The 14,277-nt window shown below is 40.1% G+C and overlaps 1 protein-coding gene and 1 long non-coding RNA gene across 33 annotated transcripts in view; both read left to right on the top strand.

The window, feature by feature from the left end:
* The window catches only part of LOC310770506 (uncharacterized protein), a 108,221-nt gene that overhangs the window by 58,802 nt on the left and 35,142 nt on the right, over positions 1–14,277 (top strand). For 8 of the 32 annotated variants that reach the window (XR_014552188.1, XR_014552189.1, XR_014552190.1 and 5 more), the window contains 2 exons: positions 2,457–4,562; positions 4,682–4,917. The exons of 12 other annotated variants lie outside the window; for them this stretch is intronic. The gene's annotated coding sequence lies outside the window, so the exon portion shown is untranslated. Of the gene's footprint in view, positions 1–2,037; positions 2,288–2,456; positions 4,563–4,681; positions 4,918–12,559; positions 12,949–13,635; positions 13,696–14,277 lie in introns of those variants that run through there. 12 more of the 32 variants (XR_014552171.1, XR_014552186.1, XR_014552187.1 and 9 more) reach the window with 12 other exon arrangements.
* Positions 6,570–11,982, top strand: LOC310770516. The gene is made up of 4 exons (XR_014552205.1): positions 6,570–6,584; positions 7,382–8,416; positions 8,539–11,594; positions 11,757–11,982. It is a non-coding gene; the product is annotated as an uncharacterized lncRNA (long non-coding RNA).

Below are 14,277 nucleotides of genomic sequence, written 5' to 3'. Positions count from 1 at the left end.
GTCAGCGATGAATGGTAACTGACGGTAGCTGAATAAGGTGAAGAGGGAAGCACACTTCCTCATTTTGACAAGCATAGAAATCATGATCTCATAAATGGCCAAGCTTTGCCTTTCCCAAGTCATTTTTTCACATTATTGCTCTCCCCAATTGTACTATTAAACTGTTTTCCTGATTATAATGCTAGTGCTTCTATTCCTGATTCTAATGTTCCTTTAGCACTGTATATTACCTGTTGCATTATGGATCTGTGGCTTTTTAAATTGAAAAATGTCACATTAACTTTTAAATGGCGTGAAAGAACTATATGCTGGAAGACCGCCACAAATTTTATCATGGAAATTGCATCAGAAAACTCCCATTATTTTCTGGTTTAAAAAGGTTGCAAAAGAATGGGGTTTTTTTTGAAAACAATTAGCCTGGAAATTAGTGCTAAACATCCACTACATTCCATTAGTTTTATGCTGTGTGAAAGATCACATGAAATGTGGAAATTATTAAGTAAGGAAATGTTGGGTAAACAGAATAAAGTATTTTCTGAATGCAGCCATATACAAAAAGGCACTGCATCTAAGAAGCTTCTTTCTAGGGCCTGCCAGCTGTACAGTGGGAACTTGATCTTTATGAAATTGCATATTTGTTAAAGTGTAAACCACTTAGAGGGATTTTACAATCCTGAGGTATATAAATGTTGACAAGTAAATTATATATTGAGAACTACATTCTCTCCAGGCAGATACATTAAAATGTGAACATTTTGGTCTTCTTACAGTCTATGTAAAGATCCAAGTTATGCATTGTGTTTTCATTTGGTATTTTAATGTTGTGAAAAGCCCGGTGATCTTCAGAAGAAGGGTGGTATACAAATAAATAATAAATAATAAACTGTTTGCATACCAAGAAGGCATTGGCGGGTGTGGGTTTATGTACACACGTGTGTGTTTGTGTGTGTGTGTATAATGCATGCAAACACAATAACCTTTCCAGAAGGGATATATCTTTGTAACATCGGTGACTATTTTGCATAGGGATTCCATTCCTGACCCCTGCGTACATCGGTGGAGTGTGCATAAGCCCACCCAATTCTGCTCCTGCCCCTTTTCAGACACCTTACGTGCACCAATCGGACACATGTAAAATGTTTGCTGTGGTGAGCATCTCTCATGTGATTTATGTGTGTCTAAGTAATATCACTCTTTTATGGCAAACAATTAATGAAATCAAGCAAGCAAGCAAAGAAACAAACAAACAAATAAAATGAGTACTAGCACCCATGATTTTATATCTTCTCCCTTCCCCCTTTTGAAATTTAAACTTTGCTTTCCACAAATAAGAAATCCCACTGTGATTTTTACAGGAGTTAAACTGAAAAGTAGGAGAGTTTGGTCTAGGCCTCCCTTGCATTGTAGTCAGTTCACTCCTCTCAATCCCCATCTGAAAGCAATTGAATAATTGCATAATGGGTTTAGGCTTTCAGCCGCTGAAATAATGCCATTATGAGTAACAGACAGAATGTCCAGGACGAGAGGACAACTTCTAACCCTACTGAAACATCCACATTTCTTTGACTGTTATTTTCAGTTGAAAATCCAAGTATATGTACATGTTGAAAGAAGATCAAGTAAGGTAGAAAAAAATGTCATGAATGAGAGAGACTGTTGCAAAATATTAGCAATCCTTTATGTCATTTTGAAATTCTCTTTGTCTTATCTCACAATCAGTGCACTTTGAACACTCTAAGCAAAGTTTAGGAAAGTACTGTTTTCTTGAAAATACTACAGGTTAGGGCCACTGCTTCTCAGTGCTATTTTTCTCAGAAAAGAGGTGCGAGAACTCACCATTAACACCTCCCTTGTTCTTACAATGGCAATGCCACCCACCTGAGAGGTGCCAGAACTGAGTTCCGGTGAATTCCAGCTGAAGAAAAGCCCTGCTACTTCTATTTTTTTCTACCAATACCCTTCAGTCACTATATATGGTCATATATATGTCATATTTCAGTGAACAAAGGGCTGCTGTAACAACCGTGTGTGTCATAGCTACAGATTTTATAAAAGCGGCAGATCAGGTACAATGCTTCAGAAACTCGCATAACATCTGAGTAGACAGTTGGGGCACAGAGGAGCAAAGGATAATGTCTCTGTTCCTGGATCCTTGAAACATCAAGGACAATGTCAAGCCGAAGAGGTAGTACATATGCCAGCAGGAGGATCACTCGTAGAGGTTCTACCAGAGGGAGGAGCAGAAGATGCAAGTCAGGTGCAGAAATGCCAATTAAAAAAAGGAAAGGTAAATTTCAACTTTGACACGCAATTACAATCCATTAGGTGGGGATCTTAAACTTGCCAATCTTTTGAATAGTATCCAACACCAATTTAATTTGATTGAGTGTTGTGCAGTATATTTCAAAGAACCATACTTTAATGTTTAATCATTGGATTTTGTTTTTATGTTGCAGGGTATGTCCGCGTCTGTGCAGTATACTATTACTGGAAAGGAAGAAAATGATTTCCAGTGATTCCCTTTCCATTGCTTAGAAATTCCATCTTCTGCATTGGTGAATCACAGTGACATCTCCCATAACATGGAAACCCATCAGATAAGTCATCAATGAGCCAAGGAACGACCGCAGGATTCAGGAGTGCTCCTATTACAGGAGCAGTGCTAGGCCTGTCAGTAAACTCATTAACAAAAACCGTTGTCTTTGGTGTCATCCTAAATATTCCATCACTTTGATCTCTGATGTTTCATTCCACTTTTTTGTTTTTGTTTTAATGGATCTATTAAAAACGATGGTGAGATTTGCTGAAAAGGAAAAGCAGAGTAATCAAATTATGCAAGCCGTCTAAGCAAGCAAGATTAGACGACCACAAATTTACATTCCCCATATGCATCACTTTGGAGGCAAAACGGGAGGTGAAACACATGCAATTATTTCCTGACCTCATAAGAAAGAGTACAGTCTAAAGACCTGCACACATTTTGCTTGATGCTCATATAAATCACATTGGATGTGATTCAAGGGATAAACACCGGTGTGATGGACAGAAAGCGGGTGGAATGGAAGCCCTTCCATGTAGGACAACTATGTCAAACAAAAGAAAGTTGGAGGTCCAACAGCTCACCCATCTGGATGCCCAGATTTTTTTTTTTTTATCAAAACATCACCAAGTTTGAGGAGAAGTGACCAGAACTAGGATCAGTGCTTATCTTTTTAAAATATTGCCTGCAGTCCAAGTCAAATGTGCCCCCCAACTATGTGTTGCCTCTCAAAATCTATTCCCCAGAGCCACTGCTGCTCCCCTGTCTCAACCCTGCCCTACACAAGCCTCTAAAATCCAAAAGTGTAGTTTGAATACTGACTGTTGTGATGTGGACCCTGCAGATCCTATTTCCATGCCTTGTCCTGATATTTATTAACTTATTCAAGTTATTTATTGGTTTCTTTGAGGACACATGTATTGATGCGCACATTTCTGCAAGTGTTTCACCCTAATACGATGCATTTTATATGTTACTTTCCCTAATTGTAATGCACACACTACTCCTGCATGCAAATTTAGGTAGACATTTTTTGGTTGAGAAATTGCATCTAGAGAAGCACAAATGCTTAAGAAGAGCTGCTGTTTGGTTAATGTATCATTTTGGGAAGTGCAAAGTAATGAGGCTTGCATTAAATTTTCTCTCCCATCCATATTACCAAATAAAGTACAGTATTTGAGGGCTGGGAAATAAACATCACCCCCTAAAACTGGTGTCCATAAACATGTTTTTTTAAAAAAATAAAATAAAATGGGTGAGGGTACAATATTTTAGATTTGTCATTAAAGATTGTTTTCATTTCTCTGTTTTCAAACCTTTCACCCAAACATGCATCTGGGGACACATTTATTAACCTTTTACTATATATTTGCATGGTGGTAGTGTTCCTGTTGTGACCACCACCCCCAACCGCCCTGAGGTTCATCTGTTACTCCGTTTTATGCAACAAGTTATAAGACCTTTTGATTTGCCTGGGCCTATTTAAAGTTTTTAGCCAACTCCCCCCCCCCCCGCCCCCCGTTCCTCAGTTATTTTTTTACTGTCGGTGCCATTATTATTTCTGTCTGGTTTTATTTCATTTCTTACATTATTAGGGGAAATGGCTTTAAATTGGAGCACATATTTGAAACCCATGCGTATGTAAATGTCTGAGGTGCAACCCTGCTTGCCTGCCTGCCCTTTCTTTTGCCCTGCCTTGAGATGAGCATACTGTTACACGGCAGTAAGGGTCACACACTGCGTTTCATCACAAAGGAGGGCATGACATCACAAGCCTTTGTGAGGTGCTGCGCTTGGTTTAATAAATGGACAGAGACGCCCCCAGCAAATCACCAGCTCTGAAAGGCCCATCAAGGACAGGTGGTGCTCCAGCTGCCAAGAGCTCGGAAGGACAAGATCACCATCAGAATGGCCAGATTCAGACGCAGCCGGAGCCGGAGCCTAACTCGCCGAAGGAGGCGAAAGGCCAGCCAAGCGAGTGGATCTGGAAGGAGGCGGGGAAGGCGACGTGGGAGGAGGAGAGGTAAGAAAAAATCCCAAAACCCTACACCATACCCATTTAGGACATTTAACATTATCACTATATACCACAGGTCTAATGGGTTACATTAAAAAACTGGTGCTTGTTATGTTTATTTCCAGGAAGGGGGAAAGGTCGTCGCAGAAGAGGGAGAGGAAGAAGACACTAAATGACTCCCTTTGCTGTGTCCTCTGCCCTTGATTCCGGGTCATTCACCTCAGCAAAGCCTCCAGTGAAAAACAAAGTCAAACGAAACCACCCCTTGAAACAAAAACCAAAAAAACGGAAGAATGTCCAAGAACCAGGGAGCCTGAAACAATTTGAAACTTGCCACCTGTCAATAAATGCTGACATTTCATTTTTTTTGAGTCCGTGCTTTTTGTGGGGAAAGTTGTACGCAGCAAAGCAAAACTATAGATGTTGATGTGCTTAGAAAACAGCAGTGGGCAACTCAGGTTTTTCCATCCTGGGTGATCTGAAAGCTGTCAGCTTGGCTCCCAGTACACATTTCAAATTCCAGTGGTATAAATGAGAAAGAGGGTGGGAGGTTTATCTTGTCGTTTTCTTATTTACAAATATAAAAGCACTTGGAAATAACTCGAAAGCATTATCAACATCAGTTACTTACCCCCTCAGGGCACACATTCAAGGTATAAGGTGTACCGAAAACTGAAGCAACAACAAGCCAAGCCCAAAGATGATGGGCATTGTGAATAATTTTGGCAAACAAAGTGATCGGTGCCAGATTCTGCACAACAGAAGGGAGTTGCGAAGTCATTTATTTTGATTTCAATAAATTCTCAAATTTATTAATAGATAGGACCCTTACAAACCTTTCAAAGTTTGCATGAGTTTTAGTGGTATGAATTAATGTTCTTAGCTCTATTCATTTAGAGAACATGTGCTACTCAGATGACAAAGGCTCATAATAGAACCAATTTTACAAAAGATGAGCTAAGGATCCTTGGTAGTGCCTAACCGAAAAGACGCTGGGAACAAATGGAACAAGCTGAGGTTTTGGATGGGTTAGCGTGGTATGATGGGGCAAATTGACCCAAGATAATACCACAACAGCTTGTGATTATTACCTTTAAAATATTAGATAAATGGAGGCATAGTCTCATTCCTGGTTTTTCATTATTAAGCTTAACCAAATATTACCTAGCATTCAGAACCAATCCATGGGCTTAAAAATGGAGAGGGTGTGTTAATTAGTGCAGCTTCACTGATAACACATTTCAAGTTATCTCCGATACATACTCATGGTGCCAGTAGGATTTCCTTTGCTGATGGAAAATGTACCTCAAGTGAAGCTTAAAAATGTTTGAACCTCCAGGCTAGAACATAAGTCTTGTGAATATTCTGGGACTCAAATCTCAAGCTTCAGTATTACAATGCCATGGATTATTATGTTTGCTGAAAAGGAAAGAATAGAGTTTGAGATTACCTATTTCAGTAAAAGTGAAAATTGATGCCCTTAGCCACTATCCTACAGCAGACTGCATGATACAGATATCTTAGCACGTAAAGCATTAAAGCAAGGATGAGGAACATGTGGACCTCCATACTTATATTTTTGGACCACAACTCCCATCTCTGACCACTCGTCATGTTAGCTGGAGCAGTTGGGAGTTAGAGCCGAATAGCATCTCTACATGAAATAAACACCTCTCCAAGGCTCAAGACAGGGTTGTTCCCAGTCCTACCTTGAGATTCTAGGGATTAGATAATCTACAATTGAGCTGAGGTCCTTCCCCCAAGAGATTGCCTTGGCTCATTTTTTAATCCTCCAAAGCATGGATTGGAGGGTTGCCTTAACTACCCATAAGAAGACACCCTAGAATATATATGAATAAAAACATTTCTGAGCTACAAGTCTGTTCCATGTTAGTCCTAAGGTACTCACATGTAAAACTGTATTATATTAGAGCAATAAAGATGGAATTTGTAAGATTACAAAATGTAACAGGTATGGTAACGTTTAAACTGAGTTCCACAAGTAAAGTTTATGAACATTTATTTTTTGTGTTGTGATTCGAGAACCCGATCCCCGCTTGGGGAATAAAGACACGTGGACACAGAATGTAAGGTTAATGGGTAAGGTAAAGGCAACACCTTTATTGATTACAGCATGTGAGAAGGTATTGGCTTAGGCATTGGACCATGAAACATTAGACTCCACCCACTCGTAGAGGGGTGAGTCTGAGGAGGGGTTAACCACCAGTAGGGGAAGCCTGTTGATGCTAATCCAACTATAGGCTCTCTTTCTGATGTCACCGAGGGTCGTGCCATGGCTCCCCGCCACACGGGCATCGGACAGGATCCACGACCGCCGGATTCCTTTAGCGGAATACCCAAAATTGCCGGGGAAGGCGATGGCCACACCTTGCCCCCCGAAACACCAACACCACATTCCAATGCCTAACCGCCAAATACCACAAAAGTTGTGACGGTTGCTACGAGGTAGGCGAAAAAAACCAAGAGGCCGGGCCAATTTAGCCAATTGGAAAAAACTCCTACCAGGCTCCCTGGTTAAACAGGGCGACCAACCAGAGGTCCATAGCAAAGTCTCAGGAACAGCTAATCTAAAGGGAGTAGAGGGTGGGTGACTCGGAGAAAATGTGTGTGGAATGGTGGGGATGGCTGGCGGGGCTGCGTTTGAGCAGCAAGCCATGCCCCCGCCGAGCTTCCCTATTGGGTGCCCAACCGGGGAGGGGCGTGGCACGCCAGCCCTGGAGTTGAAGCAGGGGGCGGAGCGCCCTCTGCATGATGCAGGAATCGTCTCCCGATCACAACCCCTTCCCTTACTGGGAGGAGGAAAGGCTTTGGCAAAGTTTTCTTCCTACACAAATGGTCAGATCAGAGAGAGGTCTTCTGCTCGCAACGTCTATTCATCAATCACTGCATGCTTTTTGATGATTGGTCAAGACATCTCATACTTTTAAATTAAAACATTTTGTTCCCTAATCAGTGAATATAATTTGGGTGTATGCAGAGGTTTTAGTGGGCAACTGTAGAAAATAAGGATGAATTAATCTGTCAGTGTTGGTTCCTCTCCATTTCTTATTTTTCCAGTTCTAAGTTCAATTCTCCACATGTCTGCATCAGTTTGTGATTTTTTTCTTAAACTGCTCTCATAAAAATTCACCAGCATTTTAGAGAAAATGTCTCCTAATATACACACATGTATATGCACTTTTCTTTAATGGACACTTTTTTGCAATGTCCCTTAGTATAATTCAGTTTTACATGTTATTTTCAATTAGTATATGGATTTCTGTATGGAGTTTTTTGGCTGAAGAACTGCACTGCAAAATTTGGAGAAGTGATCATTTCAAAATATGCTTGTGCTTTGGTTCACACATTGTGAAGTGTGTGTTTGATAAGTCCACTTTCAAATGAGAACAGCACTGAATTTCTCTATCATCCCTAGAAAGTAGCATGTAATAAGGCATGCAGATCCTTTTGGGGATCAAGGAATGGGATCAAGGACAGGTGAGTGAATGCTGAAACTGCCTTGCTGGATAAATTGGCCATATATACAAACCTGGTTACTGGCTGGCTGCATGCAAAGGTCACCCATTGTATTACATCACAGTTGGGTAACGTGTCATTGGCCATTGTCTTCTGGCTATAAAAAAGCCAGCGATGGCCAGCTCAAGCCTTAAGCTCTCAAAGGCCCATCAAGAGCAGGTGGTGCTCCAGCTGCAAAGAGCTTGAAAGACAAAAGACACCATCTGAAATGGCAAGATTCAGACGCAGCCGGAGCAGAAGCCTCAGTCGCCGTCGCCGTCGGCGGCGACATGGTGGTAAAGGTGGAAAGAAACGTGGACGGCGACGTGGCAGGAAAGGGAAAGGTAGGGAGCTGTTAAGTACCCGTTTGGAAAAAAATGTAATAATGGCTGTGTGATAATGGCTGCTTTGTACCATAACTGAGGCATAGGAAGTGACAGTGTTTTTATTTTCTGTCTCTGTCTAGGTAAAAAGGGAGGTCACAGAAGGAGGAGGAGACGACACAAGAAGGACTAAATAAAAGTCCCTCTTCATCGTCTCTGGCATCCCCTGATTCCCCACACTGCTTGCCTCTGGAGCACCTGCGAAACAGAACAAAAAAGACACAAACCTTCTCAGAAACACCCAGGATGACTTCCCCACCATCAAGGAGGCTGAAACAATTTGAACAAACCACCTGTCAATAAAACATTGGACATTTTATTTGCCTCTTTGTTTCATTCATTAGGGCATACTGTGGGAAGGAATAGGGAAGGTAACAAAAATAAGATGTTGCTCTATTTTAAGAGAGATGTTGCTCTATTTTAAAACGTGATCTTCAGCACAGAGGTCCAGTGGCGCAGTAGGTCTGCAATGCTCCCTAATACTGAATAAACAAGGTTGTATCCTAAGGCCACAGTTCTACACCTACTTGGCAGTAAGCTCCCATTGAACACTGTGGAATGTGACTACTGATTGGACACACATAGGATAAGGTCAGGTTCTTTAATACTTTAATACCTCAAGGTATGGGCAAACTCACAACTGTCAAAACTTTGCTACACTCCCCCCCCCCCATTTTTTTTATCAGTAATAGAATGCAGGTAATACTTTTAAACTTTAGCACTGCCAATATCCTATGGAGCACAGGAGAGGTCACCACAGCAGTTGAGATTGATGTGGGTGGAATCTACACACAAAAGAACACTGTAAAAATGCCTTTTTAAAAAAGCTTTAAAAAATAACATTGAATTTGCCATAGCTTACTGTCACAATCTAGTGTCACATTTGTATATTGTATTTTACAACACACTTAAAGCGTTTCATTTGCAGCTGTATAGCTGAGTCTGTGGACTGTTGACTGGTAGGGATGAGCTATGGCATAGAGAGGTTCCATTTGTATCCTGCATTCTGAAATGGAGTGATTTCAAGTTATTGAAGGAAGAGGCAGCAAGATAGAAAAATGAAATCACAATCTTGGAGAAAGGACACATTGCTAATGAACAGCCAGAACATGGAAATCTCACCGAAAAAGAAAGTTCAGTTTTATTTTCATCATTGTCTTTGGATTTTGTCACTGGTGTATTTTAAGGTGGTGGTGATGGTGGGAAATATAAGCACAAAACCTGGGTGGCACTAGAACAAATGTGCACATATTATTTGGGGGACCAGGACATTTAGAATATGCATCTTGTCCATCAGTCGCTTCAGACATCTTGAAAAGACATGTTTTTACCCAAGCTTTCCCTGACCCATAAGATCAGACAGTCTTCATTTCTCCAAATTCCCCTAAATTCTTGCTTTTATATGCTTCTAGGCCACTGTTTTACTGGTTTTTGTGTTGTAATTTTGTTTTAATGACATTGTTTTAATGCTGTAGACATTTTTATTTTTTATTTTTAAAAATGTGGTTTGTAAATGCTTTTAAATATGGGAGACAATTCACATAGTAAGTAAGCCCCCTTAAAGAAATTCACTTTGCTGAGGTTTCTGGAGTTTTGGTACAATAGGAATTAAAATTGGTAAATATATCTGGTATCTGGCTACACTGTTTTCATAAAACTGTAACTCCAATTTCTTACTATGTTAAAACATTTTTATCCTGCTTTCTATACAAGATACCCCAAGCATAATATTTTAGCTGAACCCCCACTGCATTGGGATAATACCAGGACAATGTATTAACATATGACTTTTTCTGCTGTTGTGTGTAGCAAAAGCCATTACAAAGCAAGACACACATAAAACAAAATACAATTAAAACTGGGTATTGGGTGAAATAAATATTTGCTCCTCTGAAGAAATTAACTTGTCATTCCCACAAACCTTTCTCTAGGTGCAACTCTAAAGGCAAAACATCAGGAAAGGAGGGGTTGGAAGTCAAGAAGAAATTTTGGGAAAGAAATTGTAAAGGGCGATAAATGTTTTGGAATATTTTTGGAGATTTAATAACAAATGACACAAGGGCAAAACAAGCTACCTTTTCAGAAATGTTAAGGTAACCTGTCCCATAATAAAAAATTATTCAGGTACCCCATTGATCTGTCACCTGAGAGATTTAAATATTTGGACAAGGCTGTTCATAAGTCCTCATAAATTGGGCAAACAAGTAAATAGTTGGGTAAATCTTCAGGCACATATGCCCGCATGGGCAGACTCTCTCTTCAGGTGGAATCTGGCAATCAATGGATCCCCCTTTTTCTAATACTGGCACATAAAAGACAGATAAATTTTACTCCATGGCTTTGCACATAGTTTTTATATAAAATTCGTACTGTATTCTGTCACCCATGGGATGGCATTTTAAACAAAATCTCAACATTATTTTTACATCACCACCTTAGTGTACAATTCACATAAATTCACCACCTATAAATAGGTTTTCCCACCTATAAATGTTTCAGGGATGCCATACTTGAGAGTCTCAACTACCTTTTGTATTAATATCCTTTCAAAACTCCAAAATACAGGTGGAAATTTCCCTATTTTATGTCAGCTATTAAAATAAGTTATTTGTTCTTTCTATGATTTTCCTGGTGGTAGACAAAAACATATGGAAGGGGCAATATGAGGATTTCAAACCTTTGTGGGTTTTAATAAAACATTTAGGATTTTTCCTAGAGGTTTTTGCGAAATCTACTGAGTTAATGACTCTTAAGTCAATGATAGTGCTACTGTAATTTCCCTTATATGGTCAATCATGTGGGCAGAATACAGATCTCCATATAAGGGTTCACCCATTGTATTTCATCACAACTGAGTTGACCTGATACATCATCAGCCTTTGTTAGACTTGGTCACTAGTTTCCAGGGGTGGGGCGTGGAAAGCCAAGTGGTGCCACTACAGTTCACAACCTCTGAAAGGCCCATCAAGGCGGGTGGTGCTCCAGTTGCTAAGAGCTCAAAGGGGAAGCACAGTAACAGACATGGCAAAATTCAGACCAATCAGGAGCATGACCCGTTGCCACCGCAGAAAGCCACAAAAGAGACGTCATGGAGGTGGATCTGGAGGAAAAAGGAGACAGCCTGGGAAAACAAAGAGAGGTGAAGACATTTGTGCATCACTTAAACTAGAGGGGTGCTACAGCTTTGTAACACATCTGGCAGTTGGCAGCCTCCACTCATAAAAATGTGATTTATTTCTGAAGGAGCATTCAGGTTATTAAGCGTACTAAGTATTGATGGTGTTTTCTGTCTCTTTTCCAGGTCACAGGTCCCATGGTCTCAAGAGGCAGAGGAAGAGGAGACACGACTAAATTCCCTCTTCATGGTCTTCTCTGTTCTTGATCTGAAAAGCTGACCTTTCTAAAACTTCCACCAAACATGAAATTGAAGCAAATTTTCCATCAAGAGACCCAGGATGTCTTCCCAGGAATCAAGGAACAGAAAAACATTTGAGCAAGGCCACCTGTCAATAAATGCTAGCATTTAATTCCTGTTTCATGTCTCATTCAACTGTAGGAGGGTGATGGCTTGATGGAAAGATATTTACACAACTTTACACAACTGTTGGTTTTTGACATTCACACTAATAGGTCAACATTCAGTTATCACTTCACGCCCAATAAAAATGCTCATGTTCTCTTGTATGTTCTGCTCATGTAGAAATATATCTATCATATGACAGTATATTGCAACTGAAGCATTAGTGACCATGATGCACCATATATTTTACACTGCAACTTATCTGGGGACTATCTGGACAATAAATAAATAAGTGAATGTGACAAGTATCAGAGGATTTTGGGATGAACTTTCTTTCCTTTTCAGTATTGACTGTTCACTATCTATAAAACAGCACCTTTTCTCCATTGCTTGATTCCCCTAACAGTCTCTAAGGAATATGAACATTCTTTTTGGGTGAATCTCAGAACACTGAGACGTTACTAGGATAACCAACTGCCACTGGCTATTTCCCAACAAAAGGAGAGAGAAACCTTACACTGCAATTCCCATCTCAAAGCCACATTTCTGATCCTTCAAATATTATATATATATATATATATATATATATATATATATATATATATATGATGGTTCCATTGCTTTTTATGCAACTAAAAAGCCATAATGGGAGGCAGCCACTGACAAATCAGCAAAATGAGTTTTGTTCTCGGATTTTGCAGTAGTTGTGAATCAGCAGCTTCATCCAGACAACTGCAAGCAAGGGTACAGTCACTTAGAGCTGACCCGATATTTTGCTACTTGAAGCAAAGGTCAAGTTGGTGCCTCGCCCTGTTCCATGTACAAAATCCAACCACATTCGAATTGTACTTTGACCCTGGGGGGCAAGTCAGCATTCTCCATGGCTCCCGAAGACAGCAGACTATCTTGGTGGGTTATGTGGCTAGGTGGCCACACGGCTGTGTCATAACAACATAAGAATCGGCTGAATCAGGTCAGAAGTTCTGCCTTATGTTCTTATAGCAGTCGGCCAGATCTTGTTTGTTGGGAGAGGAGGGACTTGGGGACAATGTGGGCGGGACAGGTGTAGGCCTCTGCCTCCACAGCCACTTTGAGCCCCCAGATATTCTTTTGAAGGTATTTTCTATCTACCCTCCTGTTCTCCAGTATTTTCTTTTGGAGCCAATTTGAAATCAGCACACGCGTATTTTCTTACACGGGGGATTTCCTCATATTAGCCTCTTTATTTTCTTCTCAAGTTCATCTCTTTCCTGCCCATTTGTTTCTGACTAATATTCCTGCCTTCCTGCCTTATTCTGTGCAGCTCTTCATGCATGGAGTAACTCTCTCCACCCATATATATATATATATATATATATATATATATACACACACACATCAAAATATGCACAAATAATACTTTGCACAAATAAATGTCTTTCGGGTCTTACCTTTCAAAAATTTGCATTACAATAATTCGCAAATGCCCACCTCCCAACAAATTATAAAACATACCATTCCTCTTGTAAATCAAACCAGCCAATTGGTCCATTTCTGTTAATTGAAGACATTTCCATAGCCTTTCTCATCCAGCTGGAACCAGAGACTCTTTCCACTTCTTGAGCTCAAACTACTCTGGCTGCGATCAGCAAGATCTTAACCAAAGACTCTTGTTCTTCAGATACTTCTGCCTTGATTCAGTTGAAAATAATCAACATAGTAACTCTCACTTTAATTGTGCGTGAGTACTTTTATTCCTTCTATAAATTTGTAGTACAGTGTCAGTTCAGGCCATCTGAATTAAATTACAGGCACTAATTTGGTTACATACTTTAAAACTTTTGCAACTGTCTTCTCCAACTGTTAACAAAGCAAGTTATATTCTGTGACACCATTTTAATTACTGAAATGAAGTGCAGATGGCCTGGGCTTCAGTAGTGGCTGGTAGGTGGTGTACAAGTCTGGAGGAACCAGAAGCTCCAGTCACCACCAGTCCACCAGCTCCATCATCGATTATTAGTGGTTACAATTAGGGTTGGAGGAGAAATTTGATTTGTATCACATGTAAAGGTGAATTTACCCAAATCACAGTTTCTTGAACAATCTGAGAACAGAAACACAGCCATCCTTCCAAAATGGCACTCCTCTGATTTTATCAATGCACTTCTCAAACGATGCATACAGATAAACATTTGATGGAGTAAAGTGAGCATAAAAATGGATTGGTGAAAATTACGTGCAAAAATACATTATATTAGGGGAAACTGTATACAAAAATGTATATATTAGGAGCAGCTCACACTAAAATGCTGATGGAGTCCAG

This window comes from Podarcis filfolensis (genome assembly GCF_964270895.1).
Source record: "Podarcis filfolensis genome assembly, chromosome: 9".
Taxonomy (NCBI): Eukaryota; Metazoa; Chordata; class Lepidosauria; order Squamata; family Lacertidae; genus Podarcis; species Podarcis filfolensis.
The sequence above is the reverse complement of the archived record's forward strand: the minus strand, read 5'-3'. Positions and strand labels throughout refer to the sequence as shown.